Source organism: Lagenorhynchus albirostris, chromosome X (assembly GCF_949774975.1).
Source record: "Lagenorhynchus albirostris chromosome X, mLagAlb1.1, whole genome shotgun sequence".
In the NCBI taxonomy this organism is placed as follows: Eukaryota; Metazoa; Chordata; class Mammalia; order Artiodactyla; family Delphinidae; genus Lagenorhynchus; species Lagenorhynchus albirostris.
Window position 1 is genome coordinate 19,401,371 of NC_083116.1, and position 20,134 is coordinate 19,421,504.

Consider the following 20,134-nt stretch of genomic DNA (forward strand, 5'->3'; position numbering starts at 1 on the left):
GAAGATGTGGCACATATATACAATGGAATATTACTCAGCCATAAAAAGGAATGAAACTGAGTTATTTGTAGTGAGGTGGATGGACCTAGAGTCTGTCATACAGAGTGAAGTAAGTCAGAAAGAGAAAAACAAATACCATATGCTAACACATATATATGGAATTTAAAAAAAAAAAAGAAAATAAATGTCAGAAGAACCTAGGGGCAAGCCGGGAATAACGATGCAGACCTACTAGAGAATGGACTTGAGGATATGGGGAGGGGGAAGGGTAAGCTGGAACAAAGTGAGAGAGTGGCATGGACATATATACACTACCAAACGTTAAATAGATAGCTAGTGGGAAGCAGCTGCATAGCACATGGAGGTCAGCTCAGTGTTTTGTGACCACCTAGAGGGGTGGGATAGGGAGTGTGGGAGGCAGGGAGATGCAAGAGGGAAGAGATATGGGGACATATGTATATGTATAACTGATTCACTTTGTTATAAAGCAGAAAGTAACACACCATTGTAAAACTATTATACTCCAATAATGATGTTAAAAAAATTAAATTAAATTTTAAAAATAAAGATATTATTTTGCTTACCACTTCCTCTCCTGTCATAATAAGTTATTATTATTTATTTTATGATATGTAGATTTGCTGCCAAAAAAAAATTCAGTGTCCTGACAGCTCAATTTCTCACTTTCAAGTCAAGCCTCATATATACAAGCCAGGGTGGCATATAGAGTAGTCAGGAAAGGAACAAGGCACCCTCGTTTGGGTCAGGTCTACCTAATTTTCAACTTTACCCGCTTATAGATTATGAGAGTGGCACATACTATATTAGGTCTAAGTAAGGACACTGTTCCCAGTTATTACATTCAGTTTCTCTGGTCTAGGCAAATACTTTGTAAAGGTGTTTCATATTTTCTATTGAATTTGTTTCTAAGAAAAAATTCATCTTATTTCTATTATAGATCCCAGTTAATTAAAGATGTATGTTGTAAACTCTAGGAAACCACTGAATTTTTAAAAAGAGGTACAAATTAAAAGCCAATAGTAGAGGTAGAATGGAATAAAATGCTCAATTTTTAAAAAGTGTAAAAATTTTGAAGTCAAAGAAGAAATGGAATAAATAGAAAACAGCTAGCATGATGGTACATTTCAAGCAAACTATATCAATAATTACAATAAGTGCAAGTTGTCTAAATATACCGCTTAAAAGACACAGATTTTTCACATAGAATAAAAAAGCAAGACACAACTATGTCCTCTACAAGAAACCTACTTTTAAATTAAAAGACCCATATAGGGTAAAAGTAAAGGGAAAAAAAATCAGTGTTTTCATTCCCTGGCCTTGGCAGATGTTGCTCGGTGTTGGATAAAGTGAGGAAGGTGACATCAGAACAAGACAGCAAGGAGAAAAGAATATACATGTCTAAAATTCCTCATACAAAACCCTTAGAGTTTGACATTTTCTGAAATTCAGAATTTGGGGTATTTTGGACAGGCAATATGGTGAATATATGGTATATTATATAATACCCCCGGGGGCTGTTACAAACACATTAGTATTTCATAGTGAAATGGATAGTCACATAAACAGGTTAAATAAAGACTATACATAGCCTCATATCAATTCAGGTCAAGTTTTGCTGCCTATGAGTTTTGGTGGCAAACTTATGAAAACTTATGGTTTTTAGAGATTACTGAATTTTGGAATTATAGATAATGGATCATGGTCCATATTCAGGTCAGTCAAGGAGGAGCAAAAGAAAAGTGAGACCCACAAATGAAGCCATGCTGAAGCCTCCTTGGTTTTGGGATACAGGTCCATTCTTCACTTTTTCCAGCCAGAGACAGCACTTGTCCTCCAGCCTGAAGCCCCCGAAGTGCACAGTACTTTGAGTGTAGGGTTGTGGATCACTTAAGGCAAAGTTATGCCCACTGTACATGCAGAGAACATGACCTTAGGATAGAAGCACTGTGTACATTATGGCCAAGTGCTGACCATGGCTGGCATCAGGAACGACTAGAACAGAACAGCTCTGATGTGCTCTTTTAATATACTGAATTCATGCACAAGATTTTATCTGGAGAAAGGGTACTAAACTATAGCCAAAAAATATGTGTCGACCATAGCATTGAAAAGTACATTGGATTGTTCCATTGAAATTTGCTAAGAGAGTAGAACTTAAATATTCTCAGTAAAGAAAGAAAGAGAGGGAGAGAGAGAGAGAGAGGGAGGGAGGGAGGGAGGGAAGAAGGAACGAAGGAAGGAAGGAAGGAAGGAAGGAAATACGTGAGGTGACTGATATGTTAACTCATATATCTAACCATCATGTTGTACACTTTAAATATCTTACAATTTTATCTGTCAATTATACCTCAATAAAGCTGGAAAATAGAAAAAGAAAGAAAAGTGGCTTAATTTTATTCTATTGGAGTTTGTAGACGTGTAGATTCATGCATTTCATCAAATTAGGGAAGTTTTTGGCCATTATTGCCTCTAATATTCTTTCTACCCCTTCCTCTCTTCTCTCCTAGGACTCCCATTGTGATTGTGTTGGTCTTGATGCTGTCCCATAGGTCCAGTAGGAGCTTACTCAGCCATATCGAAGGCAGAAATATAATGAATTCCTCTTGACCTCAGCATATAAACTTCCTAGGGGAATATGTGGATGTCTGATATAATGTAGATAAGCCAAGTCATAAGCAGACAGTGGAAATGATGGAAAGTTGGCGGTAAGCTTCATAGAAATACAGTTGGCAGGGCTGGTCCTTAGATACAGACAAAAATATGGAAGCCTACTTCAGCGACCATCAACCTTTTTTCCACTCCTACATTCGTCACATGCATAATACACCATCAGTAATTCTCATTTTATATTTAGTGATTCTCACGGACGGGGTGCCCTACAGCGCATCTACCCCATGGAGCTTATGGTATTGCCCCCTTCTGTGCACTCTCAGTCCCTCACAGGTTTAAATCACTGTAATGAATGGCATAGTGGAAGCCTCACATATTTCTACCACTAAATCCTTCCCGACATCAGCCTGCAGCAAAGTCCACAATGTCCATCAAAAGTCATTCCTGGAGGCTGAGGTATTCTGAGGCAGCATGATAAACCAGGAAAAACTTCAGCTGAGGGTTGGACATATTTAGGTTCTAATCTCACCTCTGCCAGGTATTAGCTGTGTGACTTTGAGAAAAATCACTTAACCTCTCTGAACATATTTCCTCAACTGTAAAAGGGGGAAAATAGTAATATGAACAACTCTGCAGAGTTGTTGTGGGAATTAAATGAAATGAAGTTTATCAAGTCAAGGGGTGAAGGTGAGATGCAAATCTTACAAACTTAATACAGGCCAAGTAGTGGCATGCAAAGAGCATAGCATGGAGTAAGGTAAAACTGGATCTGAAAGCTGGCTCTGCGTTTACCAGCTGTGTGACCCTGTTAGTCTCTTAATTAGCTTAACTGGTTTCCTCATCTGTATAATGGTGATAAGAACACTTATCATAAAGGACAGTCATTAAGATTTAATGGGAGAATGTGAGTGAAAAAAAATGTGTGAATGCTTTCCACAGATAATTTTTGAGCATATGGGAGTACGATGGAGATCAGTGTAGTGTGGGGAAAGGTAGGGGAATACTTTAGAAAGAGTGCTCAGGAAAGCCCATTACTGGCACTAAGAAGGTGATGGAAGAACTTAGCAAATGGGAGTTTCCATCCTTTGCAAATTTTTAAAACTTGCACTACTTCCACCCAGACAACTTTTAAAAGGTTCTCTCCTTCAAAAAGCACATATCCACTTCCCTGGGGTACAGCTTCCTATTGACCAGTTTCTTCCTTTCACCTCAGTCTCATGTCTTGCCCCTCCAAAGCATAAAACTCTGAGACAGCAAGGACACTGCTGGTCCTGATTCAGTAATCAGCCTCTTTCCATGTTTCCTTCCTTGAATCATGCCTATTTTGTTTGTAGGAGTCCTCTTCTTTTTTTAAAACTTCTTTTTATGATAACTTTATTCAGATATAATTAACAAACCACTATCACTGACCACAGGCTGAAGAGCAGGTCTCTTAATTCTGGTCAGAGACCAAGCTGCTAACACTGAATACAATTCCTGTGTTTAACCCTGGGCTCCAACCACATACCTAACCTAAGACATAGCCTGAATCCCTAACTCTGGACTTGGAGACTTAACCCTAATTTCAGACTGAAACCTTAACCACGGTCCCACATAGGGACCTCAATTCTATCCATAAACTGAGCCTCTTTCTGGTCATACTCCAAGGCCTTAACTCTGATTAAATTGAGTCCCTAGTCACATACTCACTGGCTATGTCTGGTCCAAGACTAAGTAGTGTAGTTATGACCAGTCCCAGAATGAGTCTCTAACCTTGATCTCCTATTGAACCTTAACTATGGCTACTGATAAGCCCTTAATTCGTGATACAGAGATCCAACCTATGATCAGACATAGCCTCTAAACCTGTCCCAGGCTGAGTCTCAAGCTTGAGCTACAAACTGTGACCTAACTCTGGGATATACTTAATATCCTCCACTGACCACAAAATGAGTGCTCAGCATACGTACTGACCGAGCTCTAACCCTGACCACAAACTGAGGCTCTAACTCGGTCACAGCCTGAGATCTGATCTTGGAAACCTACCCAGCTACAATTTCCACCGACTTAGCACTAACCAGAAAATGACCCCAATATTGGCAACAGAATGACTACTAAACTTGGCCTCATACAGAAACAAAAACATGTACAGAGACTGAACTCTAAACTTGGCCAAAGACTGTGCCTTAATCCTGGCCAAGAAGTGAAACCAAATCTTCTTCAAAGCTTGAGGATATAGTCCAACCACATCTTATGTCCTAATCCTGTTCACAGATAGAACCCTGAACACAGCCACAGCCTGAGACTTCACTCTGTTCATAGATCAAGTTCTAAACCTGGCCAGATACTGAGTTCATAAATCTGACTATGGAATAATCCACTGAACCTGAGCCCCATCAATGGCCACTGATTTTGCCCCTAAATCTTATAGCCTCTAACTGCTTAGCAACTCAGTTTCCGGTCACAGACTGAATTCTTAACTCTCATCACAGACTGAGCCCATAAGACTTAACCTCTAGCCTGAGTTTTCACCCTGAAAATAAAACTTACGCTCCCAAAATGGCTAATGACTGATCCTGAATCTTTGGGGTAGACTGAACCTATCTCTGGCTAAATGCGAGCCCCAGACTGAATCCCAACTCCGACCACAGCTTTAACCTTAATCCTAGCCACAGACACAGCCAACACCAGAAACTGAACGGTTCACCAAAACTTAGCAAAGACTGAACCCAAACTTTGAATAGGAATTAAGGACAAAAAAAACCAAATATTTTTCTTAGTCTTTGCCGAAAACCTAACAAGAGATTAATTTTAACCCTGAGCACAGATACAACTCACCATGGTAAAGGGCGCACCATGGGAGCTCTATTGCTGGGTACATTCTGAGCACTGCCCTGGGACAAAGACTGTAAATCCTGCCCATAATCTGAGACCCAAAGACTAAACCCTAAGCCTGGCTGAAGAATGATTCCTAACTCTACAAGGTTAAATCAAAACCCTCCTCATATTATTAGAACTAACAACAGGCTAAGATTGAGTACTAAACTTTGTCACACACTGATTCTTAACCCCGTAAACAAATTTCACCATATTAGTGGCCACAAACTGAGTCCTAGCACTAGCTTGAGATTGAGCAATCAGTCTGGCCACAATCCTAGCCCTCAACTGGGGAGAGATGTACCCATGACACTGGGCAGGGTAGGGACGCTAAAAATTAGCACAGACTGAACTCTACTACTGATACCAGACAATAGGACATGAACACTCTAAACTCAAACCCTGGCAACAGCCTTAGCCCCAAACCCTGATTGCTGCCTGAGTCTCTAAATCTAAACACAAGCTGGATCCTATGTGTTGCCCATTCTCACACTAACTTTATTTGTAGACTGACATATAACATTGGCAGCCAACCTGAGAAACATGTTTACAGTCTTAGCCCTAAAACCTTCTTCATAGTAAGTTTTAACCTGGACATTGGTAATCCTCAAACTCTGGTAAAAGGTTAATCAGATACAAAAATCAGTTGCATTTCTATATATTAACAACAAACTATCTGAAAATTAAATTAAGAAAACATCTCATTTACAATAGCATCAAAGCAACAAAATACGTAGGAATAAACTTAACCAAGGAGGTGAAAGACTTATACACTGGAAACTATAAAATACTGATGAAAGAAATTAAAGCAGATGAATATAAATGGAAAGGCATCCCTCATTCATGGATTGTAGACTTAATATTGTCAAAATGTCCATACTACCCAAAGTGGTCTACAGAGCCAATGCAATACCTATCAAAATCCCAATGGCATTTTATTTTTACTTTTGGCTGCATTGGGTCTTCGTTGCTGTGTGTGGGCTTCCTCTAGTTGCAGCGAGTGGGGGCTACTCTTCATTGCGATGCACGGGCTCTTCATTGTGGTGGCTTCTCTTGTGGCAGAGCACAGGCTCTAGGCACGCAGGCTTCAGCGGTTGCAGCATGCAGGCTCAGTAGTTGCGGCACGTGGGCTCTAGAGCATGCGGGCTTCAGTAGTTGTGCTGCGTGGGCTCAGCAGTTGCGGCACGTGGGCTCTAGGGTGCATGGGCTTCAGTAGATGTGCTGCATGGGCTCAGCAGTTGCGGCACGTGGGCTCTAGGGTGCATGGGCTTCAGTAGATGTGGTGCACCGGCTTAGTTGCTCCGTGGCATGTGGGATCTTCCTGGATCAGGGATCAAACCCGTGTCCCCTGCATTGGCAGGTGGATTCTTAACCACTGTGCTACCAGGGAAGTCCCCCAATGGCATTTTAAATGAAATGGCATTTTAAAGAAAAAACAATCATAAAATTCAGTTGGAACTGAATAGACCGTTTTCCAAAGAAGACATACAAATGGTCAACAGGTATATGAAAAGATGCTCAAGGTCATTAATCATCAGGAAAATGCAAATCAAAACCATGAGGTATCGCCTCACACCTGTCAGAATTGCTATTATCAAAAAGAACACAAATAACAAGTGCTAAGAAGGATGTGGTGAAAAGGAAACCTTTGTGCACCATTGGTGGGAATGTAAATTAGTGCAGCCACTATGGAAAACAGTCTGAACATTCCTCAAAAAATTAAAAATGGAACTATCATACTATCCAGCAATTCCACTCCTGGGTATTTATCCAAAGAAAATGAAAAGACTAATTCAAAAATATATATGTGTCCCTATGTTCACTGCAGCATTATTTGCAATAGCCAAGATATGGAAGCAACCTAAGTGTCCATCGATAGGTGAATGTATATGTCCTACTGAGAAAAATAAAAAGCAAAAGACCAATGGAATCTAAAAAAAAAATAGGTGAATGTATAAAGAAGATGTGGTATATATTTATACAATGGAATATTACTCAGCCATAAAAAGGAACGAAATTTTGCCATTTGTCACAACATGGATGGACCTAGAGGGTATTATGCTAAGTGAAATAAGTCAGGTAGAGAGAGACAAATACTGTATGATTTAACATACATGTGGAATCTAAAAACACAAAACAAATGAATGAACATAACAAAACAGAAACAGAGTTATAGATACAGACAACAAACAGGTAGTTGTCAGAGGGGAAAGAGATGGGAGGAGGAGAGAAACAGGTGAGGGAGATTAAGAGGTACAAACTTCCAGTTACAAAAAAATGAGTCACAGATTTGAAATGCACAGTGTGGGGAATATAGTCAATAACTATATAATATCTTCGTATGAGGACAGGTGGTAACTAGACTTCTCATGGTGATCATTTTGAATGTATAGAAATATAGAATTTGTGCTGTATGTGCACCAGGAACTAACATAGCATTGTAGATCAATTATAGTTCAAAAACAAACTCATAGAAAAACAGATCTGATTTGTGGTTACCAGATGCAAGGGGTGGGGGGCAGCAGAAGGAATTGGATGAAGGTGGTCAAAAGGTACAAGCTATTAGTTATAAGATAAATAAGTACTAGTGATGTAATGTACAACATGATCAATATAATTGACACTGCTGTATGCTATATATGAAAGGTGTTAAGACAGTAAATCCTCTCCTCTTTGGTAACCATAAGTTTGTTTTCTACATCTGTAAGTCTGTTTTTGTATATAGTTTTATTTGTATTATTTTTAGATTCCACATATAAGTGATATCAAAGTGAGAGGGAGGGAGGGAGGAACAAATTAGGGGTACTGGATTAACAGATACAAACCGCTATATATAAAAGATAAGCAATGAGGATTTACTGTATAGCACAAGGAATTATATTTGATAACTTGTAATAACCTATAATGCAGTATAATCTGAAAAAAATAACTGAATCATTTTGCTCTATACCTGAAACTAACACAATATTGTAAATCAAGTATACTCCAAGAAAGAAAGGAAGGAAGGAAGAAAGAAAAAGAAAATTACTTGTTTGCTTTAAGCAAGAGAGAGAGAGGAAGAAAAAGAGAGTACATCCTAATAATTCTCCTCACAAGGAAAAAAATTTGTTTTCTATTTCTTTAATTTTGCGTCTGTATGAGATGATGGATGTTCACTAAACTTATTGTGGTCACCAGTTCTTGATGTATTTGAGTCAAATCATGATGTTATACACCTTAAGCTTATACAGTGCTGTATGTCAATTATATCTCAATAAAACTGGAAAGAAAAAAATCAGTTAAAAAAAAGTGTCAGTGAGGATGTGGAGAAATTGGAGCTCTTATACACTGTTGGTGGAAATAGAGAATGGTGCAGTCACTATGGAAAAAAGTATGGAGGTTCCACCAAAAATTAAAAATAGGCATATCATTGACATATATATATATATGTGATATATTTATATACATAAACTATTATTCAACCTTAAAAAGAATGAAATCCTACCATTTGTGACAACATAGATAAACATAGAAGACATTATGCTAAGCGAAAAAACCAAACACAGGTGGACAAATATTCATAATTCCACTTATATGAGGTAACTAAAATAGTCAAACTCATACAAGCAGAGAAAAGAATGGTGGTTGCCAGGGGCTGGGAAGAGGAGGAAATGGGGAGTTATTGCTCAGTGAGTATAAAGTTTTAGTTTTACAAGATGAATAAGTTCTAGACTTACAACATAGTGCCTATCGTTAAAAATACAGTATTGTGCACTTTAAAATATGTTGAGGATAGATTTCATGTTAAATGTTCTTACCACACACACACACACACACACACACACACAGAAAATCCACAAAAGAACAGAAGGAAATTTTTGGAGGTGATGTATATGTTCAGTGCCTTGATTATGGTGATAGTGTCATGGGTATATGCATATGTCCAAACTCACCAAAATGTATATATTAAATATGTGGAATTTTTTGTATATCAATTATGCATAAATAAAGCTTTTTCAAAAGAAATAGAAGGAAGATTGGCCATGATTTTTGTCCCTTTAATCAGGAAAATAAATTTTTCCATAAGTCAAAGCATATTTCTTTTTGTGCCTCATTGATGAAAAAGCACCTGAGAAAAGTAGTGTTAGTTTTTTTTGTGTGTGTGTATTAGCTTTTAGAGTCTATATTTTGAGGAAGGTAAGGAAAAGGGGTACTTTAAAGGTTTTGGGTTAACCAATCAACAGAACTTGCCACAGCAGGAGCTCAATAAAATTAATATCATTATTAAAGAACTTATCTAAGAATGTTTGACAAATTAATCTCCTAACACACAATCCAGCTACTAATAATGATAAGCTTCTTTCAAGTGTCTAAATAAACAAAAATAAGTGTATTGTGTATGGAACAATACTGGAATTATATAAGCCAGAATGTTAATAGAAAATCAAAAGCTTAATCAGATAGCACCAACACCAGCACTCACTGAACAGAAACTCTACACAAAGTCAAAATAGGACAGCTACCAGCAGAATCAACTCTGACACAGGCCAAGATGAAATGTTAATACAGGTCGCTGACTGAACCAGGCTCTGGCTGCAGAATGAGGTACAACACTGGCCACTGTGACTTAGCTCCACAGACCATTCCAATATGGGCAAAGACAGAACCCTGACACTGGCTAAAGTCAGAAACCACAGCTTGGAAGTACTTTGGGCAAATATGCATCCCAAATTCTGTTCATATTCATCGTTAAAATCCTGGCCACAAACTATACTCTAACATTGTCCATAGATGAAATGCTAACTTTGGTCTGAGACAAAACTAGGGCACATGATAGGTAATATCCTAACATGGCAACAAACTGAATATTAAACTTAGACACTGACTGTGCATTAACAATGGCCACAGCCTGAGGCCTAACACTGGACCAAAAATAAACTCTAACCATGAACAATAATTGAAACTTTACCTGATGAAAGACTGAACATAAATCCTGTTCAAATTCTTATTTAGCCTTTCCCCAGGCAACACAATCAGCATGAACTGTAAGCCCCGACTGAGCTATGATACTGGCCTTTACTGATTCCCAAACCTAGAAATGGAAGTGATTCCAACACGGACCAAAAACTAAAGTCAAACCTTAAGCTGAGTCCTAACCCTGGATGTGATCTGTCTAAGGGTGGTCCACAGACTGAGCCCCAACACTGATCTTAGAACACATCCTCTCTTATATAAACTAAATCCTAATACTGGCTAAAATTTGAACCCAAATCTTGTACACTGACTTCACAATGAGTATAACTCAGGCTACACTGGACTAAAGGCAGCCTCAGAATGAGCTTTCACGCTGGTCAGAAATATGCTCTGATCTTTGTCACAGAGAGAACCATGGCTATAACACTGGGGCCTAACACTAATAACAGGCTGGCCCTAAACTTGGTTCCATGGTCCTCTAACCATGGATCCACACTGACTTGTAAAGATAGCAACAGATCGACTAAGCCTTCATCTAAGTCGAAGACTGAAGCCAAACACTTTCCACATTATAAACCTGAACTCTGCCCATGACTTCAGCTGTACACTGGCTCTTCAGCTTTAACCTTGGCCTACCAATTGATCTATAAATACAGCCAGACTGATTTACCCTGGGTCTCTATTTCACAAATTCATCTTATACTCAAGCATTTTTTCCTGGATGTATTTTCAAGCATACTTTCTACCAACAATACATCAAGTGTCTCACCTTTGTATGTGTAAATACACATACACACACATTCCAATAAGCCTTGTAGAAATATTAAGTGTCACTGCTATGTATTTTCTTTCTTTTTTTTTCTTTTGGCCACACTGCACAGCTTGTGGGATCTTAGTTCCCCAACCAGGGATCGAACCTGGGGTCCCAGCAGCAAAAGCACAGAAGTGCAGAGTCCTAACTACTGGACTGCCAGGGAATTCCACTGCTATGTATTTTAATTATTAATTATTTATTGATAGTTTCCCCCATTAGAATATAAGCTCCAAAGGAAAGAGATATGGTCTGGGCTTTGTTTTTTTTTTTCCCCACTCCTCTATTCCCAACATCTAAAATTGTGCCTCGAATGTTGTAAGTACTCAACAAATATTTGTTGAATGGATGAATGAGTAGTTCCTTGTTATTCTTCTGTCCTCTTATTTGACCTCTCTGCACAATATTCCAGTGATTCTACTTTGTTTTCTGTTGCTTCATCTATCTGACCATTCCTTCTAAGCTTCCTTTGAAGGCATGTTTTCCTCTACCTACTACTTGAATACGGTTATTTTCTAGGGTTCCATACTGAATCTTTGCCCTTCTCAAATTTACTATTCTAAACACTCTCTACATGAAATTTAGTTCATATTTACTTATTTAATTACTATTTATTATTGATGTCTCCCAAATGTTTAGTTCTAACCCAGACCTCTCTCCTGTGCTTCAGACCTACATTTCCTTACAGCCTACGAGGCATCTCCACACAAACGTTACACAGATTCCTCAAATTTTTAAATGTCCCAAACTGAATCCCTCCTATCCCTCACAAAACTTGCTACTCTTTCTGGGTTCCCTATCTCAATGAATGGTACTACCATTCACTCTTCCACATCAGAACTTGGGAGTCACAATGGACGCCTTCCTTTCCCTCCCTTTTCATACCCAAATTGTCATCAAATCCAACTGATCATATCATTTCCTTGCTTAAAATCCTTTGATGGTTCTTTACTGCTTTCAGGTTATATTTTGAACTCATTGGAATGGGCCCCTATTCCTGCCCCATCTAGTTCCTGCAGTATGGAAGTTTTTTTGTTTGTTTGTTTCCTGCACTCTCTCACATCCTTATTTCTCTGTATGGAATATGATTAACCTCCCTGCCCCAAAGATGACAAATATCTTACTGGTTCACCAAGGCTCATCATTCAAGCATTTCTTTCTCCAGAAGTGGAATGAGTTCTTCCTCTTCTGTGGTCCTACAGAACCCTGTATAGAACTTTTTAGAACACTTTGCACATTGTATAGTCTATCTCCCTTCTTAGATTATGAGCTGCTTCAGAGGAAGGACTATTTTCCAATTCTGTATCAATTGTGACTAGTCCAGGGCCTTGCACAAAGCAATTGGCTGAATAAATTATTGAAACTATTAAATCATCTTCTTCCTTCATGTCACTTGTTAAAATTTTAGGCAATTACCTTGGCAAAATGTAATTCCTCTTTCTTTCCCTTCATTCCACTTGGAGGTCAAAAAGTTGTCCTTAAGAGTAAAATTGTAGTAACCCAATTGTAACGATCCATTCAGCTATAAGGATTCATCTCTAATAAAGAAAAGAAAAGTCAACAGTCAGGAGTGAAATTAGTCTTAATAAACAACCATTTTCTTCAACTTTTTAGTCACTTCAAAGTGTTTTGGTGTCCCACATATTCCTTTATCCACATCTTTAAACATACGTTTTACTAAAAAGATAGTTTCTTAAAGAAATATACAGTTATTTCTTATTATTCAAGTTGTATATCTGTTCTAAGCTGCTATATTACACCAATGATTGTGGCCACTGTTCTTCATAGCATGGCTTCATTATAGGTTAAACAGGTTTCTTCTGGCTGGCTTCAATCACATTTCTATGCCTACTGTGACACCATTTCAAAATAAAAAATATGATTCCCAATTAAAAACAAAGTATACATTTTCCAGAAACTTTAGAGTGATTCTAATGCACATGGTTCACACAGAACACACTCTGACAACTTTAAAGGTCCAGTCAAAATTCTAAGCTTATCAGAGCATAAATAACACTTTTTAAAAGCCACTGAATCAAAACTCAATGAGAATTTCAAATCACGATATAAAGTGTTTGCACCCCAGGGCTTCCCTGGTGGCGCAGTGGTTGAGAGTCCGCCTGCCGATGCAGGGGACACGGGTTCGTGCCCCGGTCCGGGAAGATCCCACATGCCACGGAGCGGCTGGGCCCGTGAGCCATGGCCGCTGAGCCTGCGCGTCCGGAGCCTGTGCTCCGCGACGGGAGAGGCCACAACAGTGAGAGGCCCGCGTACCGCAAAAAAATAAATAAATAAATAAAAATAAAGTGTTTGCCCCCCAAATGCAAGTAGCTTAACCAACAGTAAAATCAATCTACAACCTTCATCTGTCCCCACAAGCACAACCCCATACCCCAAGAAGGGAGATTCTCTAAGACAGCACACTCCAAACTACAACATCCAGAATACCCTCCTCGAGCCGAAACTGGGGACAATAGGAAATGCGGGAGGGGGCTGGCGGGGAAGGAATTGTGGGTATATAAAAAGAAGTGTCTTGACTCCATCTCCCCCAATCCCCTGTCTTCACTTGAGTCTCTCCGCCAATGTCAATATTGGATTCCACCCTCCTCCCTCCCCCCACCAGGAAGAACAACCTCCAGAGACTTCAAACTACATTTCCCATGAGGGTAAGGGCTCGGGCCTCCGGCTTCCTTGGTGACCAGTAGCCAATAGGAGACGCAGCTGCGGCCGTGGGGGTGGGTGAGAGTCTGGCCTGGGCCTGGGCGCCGGGCCTAAGCCAGCAGCGCCAGGAGGGGAGTTCAGAAGACTGTCGCCCGGCATGGGGCGCCGCGAGGGTATCGCCCACCCGGAAGCTGCCGCCCCGGCCCGATTTTCCGCGGTTCTATAAGGAGTTGAGCTTCGGTAGCCGGGGAGCTGGAGGTCAGAGAGACAGAAAGCCTGAGCGGCTGAGGCTGGGGACTGTGGGACTGAGGGGGCCTAGGGAGGAGGGTGCTTCCAGAGCCGCGGGCCTCAGCCCTGACTCCGCCCAGCTCCGCCTCCGCGGGGGGGGGGGTGTCGGGCCCGCGAGTCGGGGTGGGTTTCTGAGCTCACCGCGCCCGTTTCCCTGGAGACTCGGGAGCGTGGCCTTTTTTCTCTTTTCCCTCAAATCTGCCCGCTGTCTTTTTCCTCCACAACGGCATCCCGTATCCCCCACCCCGGCCTTGTGCCTCCTCAGACATCTGAAGTTAGGGTTCTCCACCAGGGTCTTCCCTGGGCGGCGTCTGGACTCTCCTTGCTGCTTGCAGGAGTTGGGCGATCTCTTTTTCCTCTCTTCTTTCAATTTGCACTTCAGGTTTGGGCACACACCCCTCCCAATGCACACACACCCCTTTTCCTCTGGGGCCATGGGAATTCCTTGCCACGCCCCGGGCGTGACTTTTTGTCAACTTTTCATTTTCCGCCCCTTTGATGGTGAGATCCGGATCGTCGCCATCTCTTTATTGGCCCCTCCAACCGCTTGCCCCTTCCCTGACCAGGTCTTTGGAGCAAAAAGGGTTTCCCCTCAATTTCCAGAAGAGGTGGGGAGCAGAAGAGGGAAGGAATCTCGTTTTTGAGAAATACGTGTTTAAGGTTCACTGCAGTGTTCTGATGAAAATAAAAGGCAAGTTAGACCTATTGTAAAACCGAGTTAGACCTATTGTAAAAACCAGCAAGATTGATGTTGACAAATATTTAAGGGGCACACCAACTACGGAATAAAGTAGACTGCGCAAAACGAGACTGTATTATTTTATTATTACAAACGCGTGCGAAAAGTGCTTAGGAGTTAGTGGAAGGGGATACCGATGAGGTTGGGGGGGTTGATCTATGGAAAGTCAAGCCTAACCCTGGAAGTGCTGAAGGCTTGAAACTCTCATCTACCTTCCAGATCAATCCTGGTCGGCTTTGGGAAGGAGATGAATTTTAATTTGGGTTTCGAAAGAGTAAAGTAGACTTGAAATGGGCAAAGAGGAGGGAGAAACTGCTTCTTCATACTGGGGTTGGAATTGGAGAAGGGTAGATAGAAGAGGGAGCACTTGTATAACAGGTGGGCTTCCTTGACTGGAGTAAAACGTGTCAGCAGGGATAGATTGGGGAAGAAATAGTGTTGAAAAGCTTGGGATCATAGTAATAGGACACTTTAAAGCATCCACATAGTTTGGATTTTATTCTGTATCATAAAATTAAGAACAACAAATTAAGATTGGGTGATTTTTGTTTTTTCATCCTAGGGGAACCTGATTTGAGATCAATTCTTGGAGAACACAAAGAAGTGTGGTGGTATGTTCCAGGTGTGAGTTTAATTTAAACCCAAGAAGGGCTTTGTCTTATAGACTGTTTTGTTTGTGGCTGTTCTTAGCTACACTCTATAGTTGTTACTTTTAAAGCCTAGTGATATAAATTGATTTTCTTAAGAAATGCATTTGCTGTCCTTGTGCATCCTATTACCTGAATTGTAGTCATTTCATTGGGCAACAATAATGATTGCTATTTATTGAGCCCATAAATGTTTTGGCGCTATCATAAGCACTTTGTCACATTATCTTAAGAGTCTTATGAAGCAGGTACTAGTCTTCCCATTTTTCTAGAAGAGGGAACTAAAACGTCAAGAAGTTAAACAACTTACCTAAAGTCACATAGATTGTAAGGAGAGTTGAGGTGGGATTTGGGTGTGCAGATTTCTGACTCCAGAGCCCATGCTCTGTCCACCATGGTTTGCTGGTCCTGCTGTTCACTTTTGTTCTTAACTTTCTATTTGTGGTAAGGAGAGATTATTGTGAGATATATTTGACCATCTTGGCAAAAACACAAATGATTCGCTTTTAGTTTCTATGTCAGTATGTGTCTGCTGTAAAGTAGCTGCCAAAAGCAAATTAGCTTAACTGTTACTGCAGCCGTAGCAAATTGTGTCTGCCAAAACTGTAGTCAGTATTACTATCTTTGAATTAGATGATTCTCTTTATAAAAACATGTCATGCCTCTAAGCTATTTGGACCTTGACAGTACTTCAGGTTTTATTTTATCTTAGACTTTAAGTGACCTTCTGGGGCACTTGGTCTCCTTCATGACCTTTGCCCCACGTGAAGTGTTGGGGATGCAACAGAGCACGAGGTGTGAGCTTTCTCTAGGTCTAGTTGGGGAGATAGATGCCCATCAGGCTGAGATAATGTAGTATGTAGTATAACAGAGACAGGTTCAAAATGCTATGGGAGGATGAAGGAAGGAGTGACTAAATGTAAGGGAGAGTCAGGAAGAAGGCTTCTGTAAGGAGGTGACATGACAGATAGGTCTTGAAGGATAATGAGTTTGCCAGGCAGAGAAGAGTAGAGGGGAGATAGTCTGCTCCCTCTATTTAAGATAGAGGGAGCAGACTGTGAAAGACATGGGATTTTTACAAGAGCAAGGCGTGTCCATTCAATGTTGAGGAATTCAGCATGGTTGGGGTGCAGATTGTTTGGGGAAATGAAGGCATAATTGTAGAAGAGGTCAGGGCTGATTTGTGAAGAACTTTGAACACAATGATGATAAGTTTGGATGTGCTCACATAGGCCAGTGTTTCTCAAAATGTATAGGGCATCTACCATAGTAGTTATGCTTTATTCCCACAAACATTTAAAATTTTATAAATTATATATTCTAATGTAGCTTATAAAAATTAAACTGAATTACATCATCAAATCTAAGGTTACTTAGGAAAAGGTTTACTGAACATACAAAGTAACCAGTTTTAAGTTGATTTAAATAGGAATATTAAGTAAATAATAGTACACATGGTGTGTGAATATGGGAAAATCAGCAAGTAATACTCAAATGACTGAAATTTGGAAAATACTGGTTGTTGGCAACAAAAAAAAACATTAAAATGTTTTAGATGAGGAGCGCCATGATCAGATTTTCACTTTAGGATGCACTGGAAGGGGATGATACCAGTTAGGAGGCTGGTACTCTGCTCCAGAGAGAGTTGGTGAGGACCTGAGGGAGCAACATATGAGAGGAGGGAACAGAGTCAAGAGACATTTAGGGGGTAGAATTTGTAGGACTTGGTAGACTTTTTTTTTTAACATCTTTATTGGAGTATAATTGCTTTACAATGGTGTGTTAGTTTCTGCTTTATAACAAAGTGAATCAGCTATATGTATACATATATCCCCGTATCTCCTCTCTCTTGCGTCTCCCTCCCACCCTCCCTATCCCACCCCTTTAGGTGGACACAAAGTACCAAGCTGATCTCCCTGTGCTATGGGGCTGCTTCCCACTAGCTATCTGTTTTACATTTGGTAGTGTATATATGTCCATGCCACTCTCTCACTTCGTCCCAGCTTACCCTTCCCCCTCCCCGTGTCCTCAAGTCCATTCTCTATGTCTGTGTCTTTGAACTTGGTAGACTTGAATATTATTATTATTTTATTAGTGTCATCTGAACTATTTTAAAAGCCTATTTGCCACGTGCCTGTTATCCTTTATATGCTAAAATGAGCATATTATTGCCTAAATCAGGCTATGTACATATATCCATTAAGGTAACAGTGGAGGCTGTTGTCACGAATGGGTTTAGATTACACACGAGCATCCTCACTGCCTTACTGAGTGTCCTTGAGAGCAGTGGCACAGATATACAAGGAGTATGAGTATGATCTGTGATCCTTAGCCATCTGAGAAACTCCTTCAAGACTCAGCTCAAATATCAACACCTCTGTGAAGCCTTTGCTACACCTCCCCCTCCTTCTACCACACACACACATGCATATGCACACAGGAAGCAATAGTAGGCTCCTGGCTCCCACAGGACCCTGTACTTCCTCTGTTCTAGCCGGTACCACAGGCTAGACCAACCACAGTGTGTGGGTCTGTGGATGTGTCTGCCTGTCCCCTAGACTGTGAGCTCCTTGAGAGCAGGGACCTGGTCTCATCTCCATACCCAAAGCATCCAGAATAGTACTTGGTACATGGTAGACACCTAATAAATGGTGACTGGATGAAAAGAATGGATCAACATATTCACATGAATGTACCTCTGGACCTTGGTACCGCAGAGTGCCAAACACTAAAAAAAGATTAGCTGTTTGCTACATTTGCTACTTTTGCAGAATAAAGCAGTAAATTAAAGTGACCTGGGTGTATAACTTCACTAGAGTTTTCTTTCTTTTTCATTTTCTCCCACTCTCCTGTGGTTGCCTTTCTTTTTTTTTCCTCATCATTTATCCACCCAGCCTCCTGTTCCTTAGGCCTGCCCATTGCTTTGCTCCTCTTGACAGAGTTCACATTGCTTCTGCCCCTATATTCTGCCAAGGATCCATTGCTCCTCTCCACGCACCAAATCCAGTTGACACCATCCTTGAAATCACTCTGAAATGGGTCTCTTCCTATTTATAGACACTGCTAGTGGGACTGTAATCTGATACAACCCTTCTGGAAAGAATTTGTCAATATGTATCAAAAATCTTAAAATCGAACATAGCTTTCAACCTTCCACTTCAACTTCTAGGGCTCTATGCTGAGAAAATAAATGTGAAGTTTCTAAAAATTTAGCTCCCAGGATGTCTAGCCCAGAATCTGTTTATAATAGCAAAAGAAAAAAGAAAAAAGGAAAGAAAAAGGAAAAAATAACATTTTATTGATAAATGTCTAATACTAGAGGTTTGAATTAAATCATTTATGGTACATGTATGGATTACTAAGTAACCATATAAATTGATATTACCAAAGAATATTTAATGATGTGGAAAGTTGTTTGTGATATATTAAGAGAAAATTCAGGTTATAAAGCTGACAGATCTCAGTCTGCATACACACATACACACATATCACACATGCACAGCCCCCCTCATCTGTGTGCACATACATAGGAAAAGTCCCATAATGGTAAACACACACAAAAAATGTTAATAGAGTTTTCCTATAAATAGAAGGATTACATACGAGTTCTCTTTTTATTTAGTCTTTTCCATATTTTTTGCTAATCCTCTATAATGACATTTTTGTACATTTTCAAAAAGTTATTTAAAAATGCTTTCCCCATGTCCACCCCTATTGCCATCGCCTTAGTTTGGGACACACTGCCCCCTTCTACCCCGCAACACACATATGACTTGTACCCGGGATTACTACTGCCTCCAGCCTGCCTCCCTTCCAATCCTTTCTCCACCAATGCTGACAGAATGAATGATGTTTCTAAATCACAAGTCTAAAGCTATCCAGCTCTACATAAAATAGTTCAAAGGCAGCCTATTGTCCTCAAGATAAAATCCAAATTTCTTAGACTGCTTTATAAAACCTTTGAAAATCAGCTCTCTGCTTTTCTTTCCATTGTCACTTTTCCTCCCACAATTTACTTTTTTCTTGGAGTCTTAGGCCAGTGCCTGGCACATAATAGGTGTTTAGCTAATGCTAACCAAATATCGGTGTGGATTGTATGGGTTAACTGTTGTGTGCCAGGCAATCCACCAGGGTTTCATTTCATCCTCAGAGTAAAAATGTTAAATACATACAATAGTTATCCCTATTTTACAGATGAGGAAAATTAATTAAATAAAAATGGGAAGAAAAGTAATCATAATAACATTTTTTTAAAGAAAAAATCAAACCCCCCTGCTATAACACAGCTTTCATTTTCCTGAGGCCCCCTGCCAGTCTTTGTCAGTGTGCATACAGACTTTGTTCATTCCCTTGGGCAAGTTATATGTGACCACAGCATAACAAAAACAGTCCAGACCGACATGACCTCACCACATCACAGTTCACATTGTGTTAATATACAGACATCTTTCCTTTGTGTATATAACACTTCATGCAGGAGAGACAGAAGAGCTCCAATTTCTCTGTTTTTCTTTCTGTTTTGAAATTCTGTGTCTTTGGGGATGGGGA

General features: G+C 40.1%; 2 protein-coding genes across 11 annotated transcripts in view; one reads left to right on the plus strand and one right to left on the minus strand.

The window, feature by feature from the left end:
- The window catches only part of ARHGAP36 (Rho GTPase activating protein 36), a 151,553-nt gene extending 137,871 nt beyond the window's left edge, over positions 1-13,682 (minus strand). For all 4 annotated transcript variants that reach the window (XM_060138332.1, XM_060138331.1, XM_060138333.1 and 1 more), the window contains exons 1-2: positions 13,644-13,682; positions 12,668-12,789 (exon numbers count right to left, since the gene is read on the minus strand). The gene's annotated coding sequence lies outside the window, so the exon portion shown is untranslated. The remainder of the gene's footprint in view (positions 1-12,667; positions 12,790-13,643) is intronic.
- Positions 13,683-13,997: 315 nt separating this feature from the next.
- Positions 13,998-20,134, plus strand: part of ENOX2 (ecto-NOX disulfide-thiol exchanger 2) — a 298,745-nt gene continuing 292,608 nt past the window's right edge. For 5 of the 7 annotated variants that reach the window (XM_060137044.1, XM_060137040.1, XM_060137043.1 and 2 more), the window contains exons 1-2: positions 14,113-14,170; positions 15,502-15,550. The gene's annotated coding sequence lies outside the window, so the exon portion shown is untranslated. Of the gene's footprint in view, positions 14,171-15,501; positions 15,564-20,134 lie in introns of those variants that run through there. The other 2 variants (XM_060137045.1, XM_060137046.1) reach the window with 2 other exon arrangements.